We start from the raw sequence: 19,616 nt of genomic DNA on the forward strand, positions 1-19,616 counted from the left end.
TAAAAAATTTAAATATTTAACAGTTCAAAGTAATGATATAAAATACAGGAAATATAAAAGCAGTACATTGTAAAATACATAATAATACTGAACATTTACAAGACAGGACATTACAAAGACAACTTCACATTATTTTCTTTGTTTGAAAATACAACAAGCACATTCTGAAATTGTAAAAATCATGTTATTTTTTTTTACACTTATATGTTGCAGTTAATAGTATTATATCTTTATTTGTCGTTATTTATATTTTCCGTATAAATTATTGTAATAATGTTCATCACTCAACTCATTGGTGTTGATTTTCAATCTGTCAAGATAACAAAACTGTATCCAAATCAAATTACAATATGTTATGTAGTTTGATCATTTTCCTCGACTGGTTTATTTTGTACGGATCATCTATCATACATATCATCTACAAAGATACAAATAATTGCTATTGTGACATCCAGTGGACACATTTAGAACAGCTGTTTCTATCATTCAAAAATTTCAGGTTCATTTTTATACTTAGCAAACTCATCCCGCGGGCTGGATAAAACCTGTCCGCGGGCCAGATCCGTCCCTTGGGCCGTATGTTTGACACCCCTGTTCTAGGAAATACATAAAAATGTGTACAATGTTGCCTTTAAAATCTTAGTGGGTTTAAAATAATAAACATTTGAATAAGTATGTATTGTTCTGAAAATGCCTCACCTGAATGCGGATATTATGCTATTTTGGAATGCCCAAAATTTTGTAATATGAACTTTCAAATCAGATTTTTTTTGGGGGGGAGGACAAATTTCAGAGAATTCATGACATGAAATGTAGAATTTTTCTGCATACAAAATTTCTAGTTCGATAAAATATTAGGGTGTAATGTGCATATTTTTTGTGAAATTTCAAGTCAAAGGGTTTTTAGGGGATGAGAATTTTAAAGTCCAGTAATTTTTTAACAAAGCATTTCACATGAGAGAATTGTCAAAAATGAAATCGCACATTAGAGATGTTTTTTGTGTGAAATTTCAAGTCAGGCTTTGTGTTTATGTTTTAAAGTGAAATTCCAAGTCCGAGAACTGAAAACTCAAGTCAAAGTATTTGAAGTGAAATTTCAAGGCAAAGAGTTGTCAAACGTGACATTATACATTTGAAATACTTTTCTCATGACATTTTTACAGATGTTTAGTGTGTTTACAGTAAAATGTCATGTCAGCATTTTTTTAACAGTGTATCTGGAAAGTACGCTTCACTTTTCCCACACTTTGTTGGAATACAGCCTTATTCCAAACTGGAATAAATCCTTTTTCGTCCTCAAAATTCTACAAATAAAACCCCATAATGACTATGTAAAAAGTGTTTTTCTTTGAAATTGTTGTTGTTGTTGTTGTTAAAATTGAATTTAAAAAAATCAAATAAATTCCAAATCAGAGGACTTGAGGTGAAAATATCAGGTTAGGTAATATTTAAATATACAAAACCCAAAACCAGTGAAGTTGGCACATTATGTAAATCGTAAATAAAAACAGAATACAATGATTTGCAAATCCTTTTCCACCTATAATCAATTGAATAGACTGCAAAGACAAGATACTTAACGTTCGAACTGGTAAACGTTGTTGTTTTTTACAAATATTAGCTCATTTGGAATTTGATGCCTGCAACATGTTTGAAAAAAAGCTGGCACAAGTGGCAAAAAAGACTGAAAATGTTGAACAATGCTAATCTAACACTTATTTGGAACATCCCACAGGTGATCAGGCTAATTGGGAACAGGTGGGAGCCATGATTTGGTATAAAAGCAGCTTCCATGAAATGCTCAGTCATTCACAAACAAAGATGGGGCAAAGGTCACCAATTTGTGAACAAATGCGTGCGCAAATTGTCCAACAGTTTAAGAACAACATTTCTTAACCAGCTATTGCAAGAAATTTAAGGATTTCACCATCTAAGGTCTGTAATATCATCAAAAGGTTCAGAGAATCTGGAGAAATCACTGCACGTAACATTAAATGCCCGTGACCTTGGATCCCTCAGGCGGTACTGCATCAAAAACCGACATCAGTGTGTAAAGGATATCACCACATGGGCTCAGGAACACTTCAGAAAACCATTGTCACTACATCTGTAAGTGCAAGTTAAATATCTACTATGCAAAGAGAAAGCCATTTATCAACAACACCCAGAAACACAGCCAGCTTCCCTGGGCCCAAGCTCATCTAAGATAGACTGATGCAAAGTGGAAAAGTGTTCTGTGGTCTGACGAGTCCACTTTTCAAATTGTTTTTGGAAACTGTGGACGTTGTGTTGTTAGAGGCACAAAGTGATCTGTGATGGTATGGGGGTGTATTAGTACCCAAGGCATGGGTAACTTACACATCTGTGAAGGCACCATTAATGCTGAAAGGTACATACAGGTTTTGGAGCATCCAAGCAACGTCTTTTTCATGGACGCCCTTGCTTATTTCAAGACAATGCCAAGCCACATTCTGCACGTGTTACAACAGCGTGGCTTCATAGTAAAAGAGTGCGGGTACTAGACTGGCCTGCTTGTAGTTCAGACCTGTCTCCCATTGAAAATGTGTGGCGCATTATGAAGCCTAAAATACCACAACAGAGACACCGGACTGTTGAACAACTTAAGCTGTACATCAAGCAAGAATGGGAAAGAATTCCACCTGAAAAACTTCAAAAATTGGTCTCCTCAGTTCCCAAACGTTTACTGAGTGTTGTTAAAAGGAAAGGCCATGTAACACAGTGGTAAAAATGCCCCTGTGCCAACTTTTTTGCAATGTGTTGTTGCCATTAAATTCTAAGTTAATGATTATTTGCAAAAAAAAAAGTTTCTCAGGTCGAACATTAAATATCTTGTCTTTACAGTCTACTCAATTGAATATAAGTTGAAAAGTATTTGCAAATCATTGTATTCTGTTTTTATTTACGAATTACACAACGTGCCAACTTCACTGGTTTTGGGTTTTGAAAAACATTAAAGGCCTACTGAAATGAATTTTTTTTATTTAAACGGGGATAGCAGATCCATTCTATGTGTCATACTTGATCATTTCGCAATATTGCCATATTTTTGCTGAAAGGATTTAGTAGAGAAAATCGACGATAAAGTTCGCAACTTTTGCTCGCTGATAAAAAAAGCCTTGCCTGTACCGGAAGTAGCGTGACGTCACAGGAGCTAGTATTCCTCACAATTCCCCATTGTTTACAATGGAGCGAGAGAGATTCGGAGCGACAAAGCGACGATTACCCCATTAATTTGAGCGAGGATGAAAGATTCGTAGATGAGGAACTTTACAGTGAAGGACTAGAGAGGCAGTGATGGACATATCTTTTTTCGCTCTGACCGTAACTTAGGTGCAAGCTGGCTCATTGGATTCCACACTCTCTCCTTTTTCTATTGTGGATTACGGATTTGTATTTTAAACCACCTCGGATACTATATCCTCTTGAAAATGAGAGTCGAGCACTCGAAATGGACATTTAAAGTGACTTTTATCTCCACGACAATACATCGGTGACACACTTAGCTACTGACCTAACGTGATAGCATCGTTCTCAAATGAAGATAGAAACAAAAGAAATAAATCCCTGGCTGGAAGGATAGACAGAAGATCAACAATACTATTAAACCATGTACATGTAACTACACGGTTAAAAATTCTCAGCCTGGTAAGGCTTAACAATGCTGTTGCTAACGACGCTAAGGCTAATTTAGCAACTTAGCAACCGGACCTCACAGAACTATGATAAAAACATTAGCGCTCCACCTACGCCAGCCAGCCCTCATCTTCCCATCAACAGCCGTGCTCACCTGCGTTCCAGCGATCGACGGCGCGACAAAGGACTTCATCCGTGGGTTTGGCGGCAAGCATCGGCTAGGCGTCTGCTAAGTAAGTAGTCCTTGTTGTGTTGCTGTAAGTATTGTACTTAGCCGCTAATCCACCGATCGATCCCACCTACAACGTTCTTCTTTGCAGCCTCCATTGTTCATTAAACGTATTGCAAAAGATTCACCAACACAGATGTCCAGAATACTGTGGAATTTTGTCGAAGAAAACAAGAGGTTTTTGTATCGGGTCCGATGGGGTCCAACCACTTCCGTGGATTTTGTGACGTCACGCGCATAAATCATATCCAAAGGAGTTTTTCAACCGGAAGTGTGGCAGGAATTTTAAAATTGCACTTTATAAGTTAACCCGGCCGTATTGGCATGTGTTTCAATGTTAAGATTTCATCATTGATATATGAACTTGCGTTTCTCAGGTCGAACATTAAATATCTTGTCTTTACAGTCTACTCAATTGTGGTCGGTAGTAGTGGGTTTCAGTAGGCCTTTAACATTACAACAAAGCATACCTGTCAACATTTGCTTTCGAAAATAGGATAATTTCCCTATTTAGGGAAAATTAGAGGAAAATGAACGAATTTTCCCGTGAAAATGTTTTTTTTTATCGGTGTATTTATTTATTCTAGTAAAACTAATGATCTAGGTAATTTTGCGTTTGGGGGTCGGTTTGATCTCAAGTCTGTTTCAGGGTGGGGTCGGGGGTGTACAGAATGGGAGACCGGTGATGAATTGCTGGACACATTAATACACAAAGCGTGCCGGTATTCCCTGAGCACATTAACAGATGGTGGTGTGTGTAAGTCCGTGTGTGTGAGAAAGAGCTAAAAAGGGGGAACTTTTAATGCAATGAAATCATCAGGTCACTTCAGAGACTTTCTCAGGCTCTGTGGTGGAAATACTTGTATAATACTATACTACACCACACGCACACACGCACACACACACACACAAACACACACACACACACACACACACACACACACACACATTCTTATATGTGTTACCTTCTTGAGACCTCCAAATTATGCCTGCCTCTTTAGGACCACCCTTTCTAGATATATAAAGATTTGAATTTGCAACATTAATAATATATACAAACTATGCAAATATAAAAAAGCTTGTTGTTGTGAAAAATGTGTTGGAATTTCACAAGAAAAAAGTTACAATTTCACAAAAAAACTTTTAATTTTGGCAGCATTTTAAAAAGTTAAAGTTAAAGTACCAATGATTGTCACACACACACGAGGTGTGGCGAAATTATTCTCCACGTTTGACCCATCACCTTCGATCACCCCCTGGGAGGTGAGGGGAGCGTGAGCAGCAGCGGTGGCCGCGCCCGGGAATCATTCAACGCAAGCCAAAATTTTACAAGAAAAACTAAACATTTGTGCAATATTATGATACTAGTTGGAATTTTACTCAATAACAGTCACAATTTTACAAGAAAAGCTTAACGTTTTGGCAATTTTATGAAAACAGTCGGAATTTTACTCGACAAAAGTCACAAATTTATACGAAAACTTAAAAATTTGGGGATTATTATAATAATAATCGGAATTTTACTCTCCAAAATTATGACAAAAGTCACAATTTTACTCGAAAAATGTCACTATTTTACAAGAACAACAAAATAATTGGCAATATTGTGATAAAAGCCAAAATTTCACATGACAAATGTCGCCATTTTGCATTAAGAAGTAATCATTTGACATTAAAAAATAATTTGACATTAAAAAATAATTTTACAAGAAAGTATTGCAATATTACACAAACAGAAAGAAAATGAGAAATTGTTCCCAATTTTATAAGAAAAAAGTCCACATATTGTGAGAAAAATATTTTTGTATTAATTTTTTTGTAATTGGATTTTAATATTCATTATTTACTTCAAGTTATTACAGTATGTCTCTATCATCATCATCGTCATCATCATCAGCCGTTGTCAGTCCACTGCTGGACGAAAGCCTCAGCATGTTTCTGCCATAGTGAACGATCTCTAGCTGCTCCCTGCCACTGTACTGTTCCCCAATATTTGTCTATTTCATCTCGCCATCTCACTCTTTGTCTTCCTCTATTTCTGCTCCCATCCATGGGTCTCCATGATGTCATTAGGGAAGTCCATCTATTATCTGTTCTGCTGATATGTCCAGCCCACTTCCACTTACTGAATTTGATAGTTCTCATAATGTCTTGGACTTGCGTTTGTTTTCTCACCCATTCATTTGTTTTTCTGTCTTTATATGTGATTCCGAGCATATTTCTTTCCATGTTGTGTTGTGCTGCTGCTATTTTCTTTTCCATTTTATTTGACAATGCCCAGGTTTCAGCTCCATATGTCATGGTTGGTAACACGCATTGATTAAAGACCTTTCTTTTTAGGCTTAACGGTATTTCTCCTCTCATGATGTTGCTCAGTTTTCCATATTGGCACCAGCCCAATCTGATTCTCCTCCCTATTTCCTGTTCTTGACTCTTTTCTTTCAGGCTAAATCTCTGCCCCAGATAGATATATTCATTAACTTCATCAATTTCATTTCCATTAACAGTCACAGGTCCATGAGGTACCATGGAATTTGCCATAACTTTTGTTTTCTTCATATTCATTTTCAATCCACAACATTTGCTGGCATTTGCAAGGTCTTTAAGCATATCTTCCACTTCACCTATTTGCTCTCCCAAGACCACAATGTCATCTGCAAATCTCAGATGATTAAATTTGTCTCCGTTGATATCAACTCCTTTATCTTCCCACTCCAGAGAGCGAAAGATGCCTTCCAAACAAGCTGTAAACAGTTTAGGCGAAATTGTATCGCCTTGTCGGACACCCTTCTTTATGTGGATTTTCTCGCTTGGTTTGTGCATCGTAACTGTGGTAGTGCAGTTTGTGTAGATGTCCTTGAGAAAGTTAATGTACTTATGATGAATTCCTTGATATTTATTTTATTTTTTTAAGAAATTTTGGCCGAAGGGGGCACATTTAAATTTCTTACACACACTTGTTATTTCATATGTTGACCAGAGGGGGAGCACTTCCAATTTTTACACACACTTGTTATTTCATATGTTGACCAGAGGGGGCGCACTTTTAAAACCGGCACACTGTCAATTTGAAAAATCCCTCCTTTGTGGGACCACCCTCATTTTGATAGATTTCCACAAATGAGACATTCTCTATTAGATGCAATGGTTTTCCGTATTGGGACCATGGTTTCGGTCCTAACTTGTTCACCGGTCTTCATTTGGAAGGTACTTTTTCCTTGTTGATGTCTCAAGAAAGGTAGAAATAGAAGAACACACACACACACACACACACACACACAAGTCGACTATAGTATTACTGGAAAGGAGCGGCGAAGGGGTGAGCAAATATGTAAACATATCAACCACAATGACCTCGGTGATAAACAAATGAATGGGAGGTCCGCGGCGTTAGATTACAGCTGACTGTGTGTCTTTTAGTACAATAATAGACGTGTATGAGAAAGACGATTCGGAGGAGAAAAGTAAATAAAAATGGTTAGCGTGCGGGAATCAAAATGGTCACCAATTAGGGTTAAAAAGAAGAAAGGGTACGAATATACGAAAATAAGACTTACTTTTTGTGGAAGGAGTTCCACCCTTGCAGGTTCACAGTCCATGAAAATGCGTCAAAAAGTTCCAAAATTATTTATAAACGCTTAAATATCCAGCATATCCATATCTTTGTGCTCTATTTTCTCTTGTTCTGCGTCTTTTTTTTCTTTTTAACTGTCCTCCATGCAGCTTTTTTACGAATACATCCGGGTCATTTGTGTGCCTCCATTTTTTCCAGATCTTATTTCAATACCAATATGATACAGAAATAAACAAAATGTGTACATATTAATTATTTCCTCTAGAATTTTCAAACATGAATCACGATTTTTAAACATAATGACCGTACAGAAGAAAAAAAAGAAACAGGAAATGTGTGAGGGATAACACTTGAAGAATAAACAAAAAGCAGATAAAAACGCCATACTACACATTACATGTTTATTTTTATTTGACGATAATTGTTGTATAATGTATTTTAAAATGTGGGACGTTTTCGTGACGTATTTGTTTTTCTTTGTCATCATTGTTGAATTATATAAACATATATATTTTTTACTTCAGAATAAAACAAAAACATATTTGCTTTGCATGACATTACTCTGAATTTGTGAATATGGAATTTCCCTAATAGACATACAAATTTGACAGCATCCAAGTTTTTTTTAGTTTTTTTATTATTATTAATTTTATTATTGAACAACAAATATACATTTATAATTCACACAAAAGTCAAGGCACTTTCAAAATCAAGGAAAGAAAACAAAAGCAAATACAGAAAGAGTATTAAACATAATAAATAATAATACAAAATATGACAACAACAAAAACAGACAAAAAGGGCTACCTAAATCACTTTAAATGTTTCTAACAAATATATCAATTTAAGGACGTGTGGACTCTTAATCATTCTCCAAGATTTGATTGATAAACCATTAAGCCAATTAGAAAATTTATTGACAGCATCCAAGTGTGCCTACTTTATCTCCTTCCTTCCCCACTTCCTGTTCAATTCATTCACTTCCTGGTTTTGAGCCAATCAAGCAGCCCTAATGAGTCAAATGATTCCAGATAGGATAAGATAGGATATCCCAACAATTGGGAAATTATGTGGTTGCAGTGCTGATTTTGAAGTAAAACGTAATGAAAAACTAAAAATTAGTAATAAATAAATAATAAATAATCTACATACAAAATATATACAAATATACATATACAAAACCCAAAACCAGTGAAGTTGGCACATTGTGTAATTCGTAAATAAAAACAGAATACAATAATTTGCAAATCCTTTTCAACTTATATTCAAAAAACAAAAGACAAGACAAGATATTTAATGTTCGAACTGAGAAACTTTTTTTTTTTTTTTTTTTTGCAAATACCGTAATCATTAACTTAGAATTCAATGGCAGCAACACATTGCAAAAAAGTTGGCACAGGGGCATTTTTACCACTGTGTTACATGGCCTTTCCTTTTAACAACACAGTAAACGTTTGGGAACTGAGGAGACCAATTTTTGAAGATTTTCAGGTGGAACTATTTCCCATTCTTGCTTGATGTACATGTCTGGACAGGTCTGGACTACAGGCAGGCCAGTTTAGTACCCGCACTCTTTTACTATGAAGCCACACTGTTGTAACGCGTGGCTTGGCATTGTCTTGCTAAAATAAGCAGGGGCGTCCATGATAACGTTGCTTGGATGGCAACATATGCCCCTTGTGCCAGCTTTTTTTAAACATGTTGCAGGCATCAAATTCCAAATGAGCTTTTCCAGTTTGAACATTAAATATCTTGTTTTTGCAGTCTATTCAATTTAATATAGGTTGAAAAAGATTTTAAAATCATTGTATTTTGTTTTTATTTACGATATACACAACGTACCAACTTCACTGGTTTTGGGTTTTGTATAATAATAATAATGTTGCTTTTTTTAATCCGAATTTTTCTGTGACAAATAATAATTTAAAAAATTAGATACTAAATGTTGGTAGTAGTTTGCAATTAATTGAATAGGCATGTCACACAGCATTCACGATACTTTGACTATTTGGTTCCTGTGTAGTTGTGTCACAGGGCAATGAAACACAACATTAACAATCGGGCATTTTTTGGATTTTATAACATGGAAAATAAATGAACATTGTCCTGACAATATCTAATATCGATATGATGAATGTAGTGAGAAAGTTAACGCTGTAAAATTCGAGTGGTATACGTTACACTATGTCATTCGGCACATTTTGTCCATTCAGCACATTTCTGATGGATAACTTCACATAATTTCACTTAACTATACATAAAGAATGACTGTATGGACTGCATGTGACACACACGTCCATTTTTTGGCAATAAAAGAGAAAAAGAGGGGCCCCTTTGTTGGAGGAATTGGTGCAGCAATGCCAGCGGCGAGCTTCAAGTTTCCTCTGGATCATTTTTTTGGCTTCTCCTTCAGCTGTAAACACCTTCTTCTTTGACAAAGAGCAAAAAGCCGTAACGCTTCACTTTCCAACATGCAGACTCTCAGGAGACACATCACACTGAAGGTCATTATAAAAGAGCTTTTCATAAAATAATGCACTTTATTTTACATAAAACACGCACATTTTGATTAAAAAAAAAAAAGTATTTTCAGTAAACAATGCACATTAGAAGGTGACCCATCACCTTCAAAGACAAAACAAAGCATTTTCATGACAGATTTTTACCACAGCCAAATGTAAACCGTATTATTTTGATACATTTTCATGAACCCTGAAAGAGAACTGCACGTTTTTGGGGGGAATTTTGCCCGTCATTCACAATCCTTGTTTGAGACATGAACACACATGTCTCCCTTTTCTCTGCATTTTAAATTGTGAAAAACTTTTAGTCAGAGGCAACTAACAATGCAGCTAAAGGGGATATCAATCAATCAATCAATCAATGTTTATTTATATAGCCCTAAATCACAAGTGTCTCAAAGGGCTGCACAAGCCACAACGACATCCTCGGTACAGAGCCCACATACGGGCAAGGAAAAACTCACCCCAGTGGGACGTCAATGTTAATGACTATGAGAAACCTTGGAGAGGACCGCATATGTGGGTAACCTCCCTCTAGGGGAGACCGAAAGCAATGGATGTTGAGTGGGTCTGACATAATATTGTGAAAGTCCAGTCCACAGCGGATCCAACACATCAGCGAAAGTGTCAGGGCATGGACTGTGATGCAGTTTCCTGCGTGGGTTGCTTTCCCGAGATGCAAACGAACTGAAGCAAACATGGCGTGGAGGTAAAAACATGATTTTATTCTACACTAACAAAACTCAAAAAAGGTATAAACAAAAGGCGCTCCCAGCGGAGGTAAAAACTTGACTATGAAAAACAAAAGACATGCACTTGGGCATAAAAACTATAAACATTAAATCAAAACTTACTTGGCATGAGATGAAACAAGAACTATATGGTAAACAGGTGCAGAGCATCAATTTGTGTGGAGAAGGTGATGTTGCCAGGAAGACAGCCTGGCAACTGGGAGCTTAAATAATAGTGACAGCAGGTGCGTGACTCAAAATGTGAAAACGTGAGACAGGTGTGTGTGAGTCCAAACGTGGAACAGGTGAAACTAATGAGTAACCATGGGAACAAAACAAAACCAGGAAGTGAAACCAGGAACTAAGGAAGTCCAAAACTAACAGCATAACTAAACAAAACATGATCCGGACCATGGATCATGACAGAAAGTCCAGTCCATAGTGGGGCCAGCAGGAAACCATCCCGAGCGGAGACGGGTCAGCAGCGTAGAGATGTCTCCAACCAATGCACAGGCTAGCGGTCCACCCCGGGTCCCGAATCTGGACAACCAGCACTTCATCCGTGGCCACCGGACCTGTGCAACTCCCCCTCCATAAGGGAGAGGGGAGCAGAGGAGAAAAGAAAAGAAACGGCAGATCAACTGGTCTAAAAAGGGAGTCTATTTAAAGGCTAGAGTATACAAATGAGTTTTAAGATGGGACTTAAATGCTTCTACTGAGGTAGCACCTCTAACTTTTACCGGGAGGGCATTCCATAGTACTGGAGCCCGAATAGAAAACGCTCTATAGCCCGCAGACTTATTTTGGGCTCTGGGAATCACTAATAAGCCGGAGTTCTTTGAACGCAGATTTCTTGCCGGGACATATGGTACAATACAATCGGCAAGATAGGCAGGAGCTAGACCGTGTAGTATTTTATACGTAAGTAGTAAAACTTTAAAGTCGCATCTTAGGTGCACAGGAAGCCAGTGCAAGTGAGCCAGTATAGGCGTAATATGATCAAACTTTCTTGTTTTTGTCAAAAGTCTAGCAGCCGCATTTTGTACCATCTGTAATCTTTTAATGCTAGACATAGGGAGGCCCGAAAATAAAACGTTACAGTAATCGAGACGAGATGTAACGAACGCATGGATAATGATCTCAGCATCGCTTGTGGACAAAATGGAACGAATTTTAGCGATATTACGGAGATGAAAGAAGGCCGTTTTAGTAACACTCTTAATGTGTGACTCAAACGAGAGAGTTGGGTCGAAGACAATACCCAGATTCTTCACCGAGTCGCCTTGTTTAATTGTTTGGTTGTCAAATGTTAAGGTGGTATTATTAAATAGATGTCGGTGTTGAGCAGGACCGATAATCAGCATTTCTGTTTTCTTAGCCTTGAGTTGCAAAAAGTTAGCGGACATCCATTGTTTAATTTTATTAAGACACGCCTCCAGCTGACTACAATCCGGCGTGTTGGTCAGCTTTAGGGGCATGTAGAGTTAGGTGTCATCAGCATAACAGTGAAAGCTAACACCGTATTTGCGTATGATGTCACCTAGCGGCAGCATGTAAATACTAAAGAGTGCAGGGCCAAGAACCGAACCCTGGGGAACTCCGCACGTTACCTTAACATAGTCCGAGGTCACATTGTTATGGGAGACACACTGCATCCTGTCAGTAAGATAAGAGTTAAACCAAGACAAGGCTAAGTCTGACATACCAATACGTGTTTTGATACGCTCTAATAAAGTATTATGATCAACGGTATCGAAAGCGGCGCTAAGATCAAGAAACAGCAACATAGATGACGCATCAGAATCCATCGTTAACAATAGATCATTAGTCATTTTTGCGAGGGCTGTCTCCGTAGAGTGATTTGCCCTGAAACCGGATTGAAAAGGTTCACAGATTGTTAGACGCTAAGTGTTCATTTAGCTGCTGTGTGACAATTTTTTCGAGGATTTTCGAGATAAACGGAAGGTTTTCAAATTAAAAATCCATCTATCCATGTTGTACCGCTTGTCTCTTTCGGGGTCCCGGGGGGTGCTGGAGCCTATCTCAGCTGCATTCGGGCGGTAGGCCTGGACAAGTCGCCACCTTATCACAGGGCCAACACAGATAGACAGACAACATTCACACTCACATTCACACACTAAGGCCCATTTAGTGTTGCCAATCAACCTATCCCCAGGTGCATGTCTTTGGAAGTGGGATTAAGCCGGAGTACCCGGAGGGAACCCACGCAGTCACAGGGAGAACATGCAAACTCCACACAGAAAGATCCCGAGCCCGGGATTTAACTCAGGACCTTCGTATTGTGAGGCACATGCACTAACCCCTGTACCACCGTGCTGACCAAATTAAAATTAATTAACTTAAAAATCGAAGCTACGTAGCTTAATTACATTTTCAGTAATTTCCGTAGCTTAGCTATTTTAGACCCATGTAGCGGTTAGCTAAGCTACATGCTACTAACGAAGAGAGAGGGAGAAGAGAAAGAGAGAAGTGGACTAGTGCAACTCCACGGGCAGGGAACAACATATATGGGGGAGAGATCAATGATTGGTAGGTTTACGTATAAGAAAATCCATGATTGGTTGGTTGGTTTAAAATGATGAGTCACTATTGGTTAAGAGTACGGCAAAATATTAGGGACAGGCCAATCAGAGGCAAGATAAGGCGGGTCATGGAACCAAGAAGGTTAATGGCAACAGACATTGCAAATGACGATGAGAGAGTCGGAGAAGAGAGAATGTTCAAAGCGAAATGTACGCCGAAGTAAGGAAGATCATAGCCACACAATAAAGGTCGGGGGCCCTTCCCAAGGTTTCTTCTTTTTTCTATTTTGGGCTTTTGGGTTTTTTCCCTTGCACGGATGTGGGTTCAGATCAGGGGATGTCGTTGCGGTTTGTGTCTTTGTCGTGAGCCACGACGAAGACACTGCACATGTCCACGCTGGCCCTGGTGTACTCAGCCGCCGAGTACTGTGCCCCGGTTTGGTGCCGTAGCACCCATGTAAATAAGTTTTATGTCGCCCTCAACAGCGCCCTGCGGACCGTCTCCGGGTGCCTGCGAGGGACCCCAGTAAACCAACTGCCCATCCTCGCTGGCATCGTCCCGGCAAACATCAGACGAGAAGCAGCCACACTGGCCCTCTCCCGAAAGGCACAGACCAGCGAATCCCACCTCCTCCGTAAGATCGTCACAGAAACACCACGACGCGTGCGCCTAAAGTCAAGGCGCCCCTTTGCCATGCAAGCCCACGAGCTGCTCAGCACAACATCAGCTGATACTTCCAAGGCCACCTGGGTCAAGACGATATCGGGAGAACAGTGTAAGTTAGCAGAACCATCTAGGCTGCACCACTACATCGACGACCCTACAGACGTCTCCGGCCAGGAACTGCCCCGGAAGCAGTGGACAACCCTGAAGCGCTTGAGGACCGGCGTCGGACGCTACGGAGCAGCAATGAAGAGGTGGGGACTTGCGGAATATGCCTCCTGCGAGTGTGGGGACCCAGTCCAGACAGTAGAGCATATAGTAACTAGTTGCCCCAAACACCGGCCACCGAATGGCGAACAAGGTCTGATTGACCTGGACGATGACACGTTGACCTGGCTAGCCTCAACAGAGCTGAAAATCTAAAGACACACGACAGAAGAAGAAGTTGCGGTTTGTGCAGCCTTTTGAGGCACCTGTGATTAAGGGCTATGTGAATGAACTTTGATTGATTTGCATTGATTGGGAAGTCCTGTGGGGAGTGCTCAGAGAGTATGGGGTATCGGACTGTCTGATTGTGGCGGTCCGCTCCCTGTATGATCAGTGTCAGAGCTTGGTCCACAATGCCGGCAGTAAGTCGGACCCGTTTCCAGTGAGGGTTGGACTCAGCCAAGGCTGCCCTTTGTCACCGATTCTGTTCATAACTTTTATGGACAGAATTTCTAGGCGCAGTCAGGGCGTTGAGGGTATCTGGTTTGGTGGCTGCAGGATTAGGTCTCTGTTTTTTGCAGATGATGTGGTCCTGATGGCTTCATCTGGCCAAGATCTTCAGCTCTCACTGGATCGGTTCACAGCCGAGTGTGAAGCGACTGGAATGGGAATCAGCACCTTCAAGTCCGAGTCCATGGTTCTCGCCCGGAAAAGGGTGGAGTGCCATCTACGGGTTGGGGAGGAGATATTGCCCCAAGTGGAGGAGTTCAAGTACCTCGGAGTCTTGTTCATGAGTGAGGGAAGAGTGGATCGTGAAGTTGACAGGCGGATCAGTACGGCGTCTTCAGTAATGCAGACGCTATATCGATCCGGTGTGGTGAAGAAGGAGCTGAGCGGAAGGCAAAGCTCTCAATTTAGCGGTCGATCTATGTTCCCATCCTCACCTATGGTCATGAGCTTTGAGTTATGACCGAAAGGTCAAGATCACGGGTACAAGAGGCCGAAATGAGCTTTCTCCGCCGGGTGGCGGGGCTCTCTCTTAGTGATAGGGTGAGAAGCTCTGTCATCCGGGAGGAGCTCAAACTAAAGCCGCTGCTCCTCCACATCGAGAGGAGCCAGATGAGGTGGTTCGGGCATCTGGTCAGGATGCCACCTAAACGCCTCCCTAGGGAGGTGTTTCGGGCACGTCTGACCGGTAGGAGACCACGGGGAAGACCCAGGACACGTTGGGAAGACTATGTCTCCTGGCTGGCCTGGGAACGCCTCTGGATGCCCCGGGAGGAGCTGGACGAAATGGCTGGGGAGAGGGAAGTCTGGGCTTTCCTACTTAGGCTGCTGCCCCCGCGACCCGACCTCGGATAAGCGGAAGAAGATGGATGGATGGATGGATGATTGCATGAATTGTTGCTTGAATCATTGCTTTACATTGAATTTTATTTTGAAATACAAAAACATAAGATTGAAAAACAAAGTGCTCTTATTTTTCAGAGTTTATTTTGAATCAATATTTTGATGATAAAAAAATGTATAATCAGTCAGCTGAAACAGAGCAACTGACCTCAAACAGATGTTTTCTCAGAAACAACTGGGAGGTGTTGTGCTGTGGTCTTAGACTCTGAAAAGGAAGAGCACTTTGTTTGTTAATTTTATTCTTTGTATTTCAATTTAAAATCCCAACAAAACAACCTGAAAAAAAAATGTAATGACCAAAACATACACTGACCATCAGACAATGGACTTTTTATGGATTTATTTTCTGAAGGGGAAACAAAATACAATCATTCTGCTTCTTCCACAGTGAACACTCATCAGTTTGCACATGGACATAGAATACACACGATGACGCATTAGTGTCACGTGACATTGAGTTGCAACAAGTTTCATCATGAAGAAGAAAACATTGCCGACTAGCGGTTAAAAAAAAACTGCATGTGGGAATGTTTGAACAAAAGCAAGATGGATACAAATTACAATTTAAAGAAATACACACAAGCCAACCTAAAGAGGAAGGGAACATAACATTTAATAATTCTCTGTTCTCCTTTGCACTTCTGCGTCCTAAACATTCTAAACAACATACATTTGTATGGTCACGTGACATTAAAGTTCAGTTCAGTTCAGTTTCAGTTTATTTGGAACATGCATACGATACAATGTAATGCATCACATATTTCTAGTTGTTTCATTACAGCACGTCCGAAACGGAGTAGGAAGAAGCTGACCTTATTTAATCCTACCCCTTTTCATACCATAGCAATTTTATCCCATGTCCGTGTTCTCTGTAACAGAATAGTGAATAAATAAATAACATACCATAGTAAATAAACTCACATAATAAATACATAAATAATCTTCATCTAAAAAAAAAAAAAAAGTTCTGTGTACTTTGTGAACACTAGTAGTTTGAACAGTCTCTTAAATTGAATCATATTGGTGCTTTGTTTGATTTATTTGGTTAATCCATTCCATAATTTAATTCCACATACTGATATGCTAAAGGTTTTAAGTGTTGTACGAGCATACACATGTTTTAAATGAGATTTTCCTCTAAGGTTATATTTCTCCTCTTTTGTTGAGAAGAATTGTTGTACATTCTTGGGTAGCAGGTTATAGTTTGCTTTGTACATCATTTTAGCTGTTTGCAAATGCACCAAATCGTTGAATTTCAATATTTTTGATTCAATAAATAAAGGGTTTGTATGTTCTTTATATCCAACATTATGTATTATTCTAATTGACCTTTTTTGTAACACCGTTAGTGAATGAAGCGGGCATTTGTAGTTGTTTCCCCATATTTCTGCACAATAACTCAGATATGGTAACACTAGTGAGCAGTAAAGAATATGAAGTGATTTTTGGTCTAGAACATGTTTTGCTTTATTCATTATTGACGTGTGTCTTGCTACTTATTGTTGTATATTTTTTACATGAGATTTCCAGTTCATTTTATCATCAATTATTACACCCAAAAATGTGTTTTCTTTTACCCTTTCAATATTTTCTCCGTCTATTTGTATTTGTGTTTGACTTTCTCTTTTACTGTTACCAAATAGCATTATTTTAGTTTTACTGAGTGTAGAGGTTGCCCTCTAGTGGGTTCTCCTGACCACCACACACTGGCACGAGAGCCTGGTATTCAGTATTCAACAATGTTTTATTGAGTCCACTCTTCAGCAAACGCACTCGACTTTTCAGCCCCAGTCTCTCTTGCTGCTCTGTCTTGCTGCTCTGTTCTGCTCTCTAGCGTGTGTCTTTCTCTCGTTCCAACTCCAACACTCGTGTCTCGGACCGGCTGCTGCTAATAAAGGCGACAGGTGATTAGATAATCAGACCCAGCTGGGGCAATCTACTCACCTGCCGCTTACACACCCCGCTCCGCGGCAGGCTCGCAGACCACGCCCCCCTCCACACTGAGATTCAAAGATAGTCTGTTTTTGTCAAACCATCTTTTTAATTTGTTCATTTCTTCTGTTATTATTTGCTTTTGTATGTTCTCTCCTGAATGAAACACAGTTGTATCATCTGCAAATAATACTAACTTTAAGTCCTTTGTAACTTTACAAATGTGGTTTATGTAGAGATTGAACAATTTTGGTCCAAGTATTGATGCCTGAGGTACGCCACAACATATTTTCAGCTCTGTAGAAATGTGTTCGCCTATCTTCACATATTGCTTCCTGTTGGTTAAGTAGCTTCTAACCCAGTTCAAGACCAACCCTCTGATTCCATATCTTTCTAATTAGTTAATCAAGATGCTATGATTAATTGTGCAAAGAGGACGACAGCAAACAAAGGGGACAACAATGTAGATAAAAAATAAAAAATAAACTCTTAAAAAGCTCCAACAAACAGTTGAAACAACACATTGATGCCGAGAGCAGTGCTTCTCAAACTTGTTTCACCTCAGAAAACACTTGGCTCTCCAAGTACCAGCGTAATGACAGACTTGAAAATATAGTAGCGTCATAGGCCTAAATATTCATTAAAAACAAGGCACAGATTTTTTTAAAACAAATATATTAAAAAAAAAATGTTCCACTCTAACATTACACACAGTTTGAATAGTAACACCGTGTTTGAATATTTAATTAAGTGATTCTTTAGCGTAGGCCTACCACGAGATGCAGCCAATGCACCAGTTCAAAAATCAGGTGGAGCGAATGCATGGTAGCAAGCACCCACACAGATAGTGGTGCCCTTTGCCCTGCATGAGAAAAGAGCTTACTTTTTCTTTTTTCACTAATGTAGAATTAAATCTAACTCTTTCTGTCATCATTTCTCTCAGATATGTTTGACTGGGCACTAATTTGAGTTCATGTAAGAATTTTTTCCCAATCTGCTCAGTACACTCTTAAAACGAATGTGTTGGAAATCAACACGTTTTGTGTAATGATGATTTCAACAAATGTTGTGTTAAAGGCCTACTGAAACCCACCACTACCGACCACGCAATCTGATAGTTTATATATCAATGATGAAATCTTAACATTGCGACACATGCCAATACGGCCGGGTTAGATTAGTAAAGTGCAATTTTGAATTTCCCGCGAAATATCCTGCTGAAAACGTCTCGGTATGATGACGTTTGCGCGTGACGTCACAGATTGTAGCGGACATTTTGGGACACCATTGTGACCAGCTATTAAGTCGTCTGTATTCATCGCAAAATTCCACAGTATTCTGGACATCTGTGTTGGTGAATTTTTTGCAATTTGTTTAATGAACAATGGAGATAGCAAAGAAGAAAGCTGTAGATGGGAAGCGGTGTATTAGCGGCCGGCTGCAGCAACACAAACACGTAGCGGCTACGTCGTAGCCGGTGTTTCATTGTTTACATTCCCGAACGATGACAGTCAAGCTTTACCATTGGCCTGTGGAGAACTGGGACAACATAGACTCTTACCAGGAGGACTTTGAGTTGGATACACATGCTTGTGGAGATGGGACAAAAGAGACTCTTACCAGGAGGACTTTGAGTTGGATACGCGGTACCGTGAGTACGCAGCTGCGGCTTCCAAACATTTGATCGCTTGCCCGTACGTGCGTGCCGCTATGTGCATGTCACGTACGTAACTTTGGGGAAATATACTGTATGTGCTGTATGAACTTTGGGGAGGTGAACGGTACTTTGGGCTGTGGGATTGAGTGTGTTGTGCGGGTGTTTGAGTTGTATTGGTGGGTTATATGGACGGGAGGGGGGAGGTGTTTGTTATGCGGGATTAATTTGTGGCATATTAAATATAAGCCTGGTTGTGTTGTGGCTAATAGAGTATATATATGTCTTGTGTTTATTTACTGTTTTAGTCATTCCCAGCTGAATATCAGGTCCCACCCGCCTCTCACAGCATCTTCCCTATCTGAATCGCTTCCACTGCCCTCTAGTCCTTCACTCTCACTTTCCTCATCCACAAATCTTTCATCCTCACTCAAATTAATGGGGAAATCGTCGCTTCCTTGGTCCGAATCGCTCTCGCTGCTGGTGGCCATGATTG

Source organism: Entelurus aequoreus, linkage group LG04, assembly GCF_033978785.1.
Source record: "Entelurus aequoreus isolate RoL-2023_Sb linkage group LG04, RoL_Eaeq_v1.1, whole genome shotgun sequence".
NCBI classification, from domain to species: domain Eukaryota; kingdom Metazoa; phylum Chordata; class Actinopteri; order Syngnathiformes; family Syngnathidae; genus Entelurus; species Entelurus aequoreus.